Raw genomic sequence first — 1794 nt, 5'->3', positions numbered from 1 at the left:
CAAAGGCAAATTTGCTACCAAGCATAATCATTCGTTTATAAATTTCTACTTTCGTAATGTTTAGTTGTCTCTGCTATGAACATACATCCAGTATGTGAAGCAATCGCATGAAATGAGACTCTGTGCCGTTGAAATAATCATCTACTTTCACTATACACATTGAAGAAAAACATATTTAGCTCATTTTGGTTGTTGACAGATATTCAAAGCGTTCGAAGCAAGTTACTGAAAATAAAAATTTATAGCAAAACTGATTTCTTTGGTGTGAGCAGATTGTTTTAGTTTACGTGAAAAAGGCTGGATAGTTTTGGCTACTAATGCGAGTTTTTGCAAATTGGTTGTGTAGACGTGGATTTCCAGGAACCGATGACGTTGCATTTAATGTTGTGTTTTTTATCATTATTTTATTTTTTTCGCAAAATGGCAAATTTTACGGAACACTTGTTTTTTCCCCTCGTTTGCAGCACCAATGCTCATGGTTCGTTTAAAACTCTTGCATCGGTTGAAAACATTTGGATGACATAACCTACCTCTGACTGGGATCCTTATTTGATTCCAATAACAAAACGACTTAATTGTTCATTAACCGTTTTCATTTCAAATTCAATTTTGCCACGCCTAATTTCATATCAATGTGCGCCTTTTTCCAATGTCGTGTAGCGTGTTGTGTGTGTCATTGTTTTCCTTACATATGAAGGTATTGCCATTGATTTTTGTAGTCCATGTTCCTGCCGCGTTTATCCCAAGTTGTTTTTGCAACTATTTATAAGTTTCCATTATTCTTTAGCTTGTATTTTGTCTACCTGTTTAATAGCAATTTTCCACATCGCCTCGGTGTTTGAAGTATTTGTGCTGAGTTTATGTGTATATTAAATTCAAACTACTGTTCTCTCGTTTATCTCTTATTGCAAAAATAGACATCTTTTGTTTATCTTTCGTTCCTCGTTTACTGGCTTTAGCATTTGACTTTAGATGGAGCGTCTTATTTCGGTCGGGGATGACTTAACCTATTTCACTGTGGGTTTAAAGTTAAATAAACTTAAACGTATTGGCGCGTACGTTTTGGGTCGAGAAGTATGAGGGTGATGACCTTAAACAAAGCTTTCCGTTTTCAAATTTTCTATTTTAGCATTCATTTATGGTATTTTTCGTGATAAGCAAATGGATGCTTACTTGATTTCGTACAGTATCACAAATCAACCGATTCAAACATACCAAATTTTCGGCAGTTAGCTCTTCTATCCGACAATGGTTCGAAAAAGGCAGTATCTGTTGAATTCGATTCGACAATTTGCAAATTTTTATTTTCCTTATCGTGCTCCAGGAGAGCCATGCTGTATGTCAATGTAAGTTTGTTTTCTATCGCTTTATGCACCCATCTGATCTGCCAAGCGAGATAGCCGGTGATAAATTCTGCTCTTCGTGAGAAATGTTGATTCACATCGTAGTACTTCGTCCCAAGGTATTCTGGTATGTGTACGCTAAGGATTTTGATTGACTCCTTATTCTATCGGACATATTGCCTCCTGCTAGCTACCAATGCGGTACGTTGAGCGAAACTGTGAATCAGGGCTGAGTTGTTGCAGTTGTTCTTCTTGATTGATTCATCCTGTGGGCGACCAGCGTCGGTCACCAAAATCACCATCCAAAGTTCCATCCCAGCAAACGCGTTTGAAAGCCGACGAGCACGTCCCGCGGTCGCAGACCAACCAGGACACTCGCCTGCCGGTTTCCCAACCGTTACAGCAGATTGTTGGTGTAGATCTTGTGGATGAGTGATTTTTGGATTGTATT

Source organism: Anopheles ziemanni, chromosome 2, assembly GCF_943734765.1.
Source record: "Anopheles ziemanni chromosome 2, idAnoZiCoDA_A2_x.2, whole genome shotgun sequence".
Classification (NCBI taxonomy): domain Eukaryota; kingdom Metazoa; phylum Arthropoda; class Insecta; order Diptera; family Culicidae; genus Anopheles; species Anopheles ziemanni.
The sequence above is the reverse complement of the archived record's forward strand: the minus strand, read 5'-3'. Positions refer to the sequence as shown.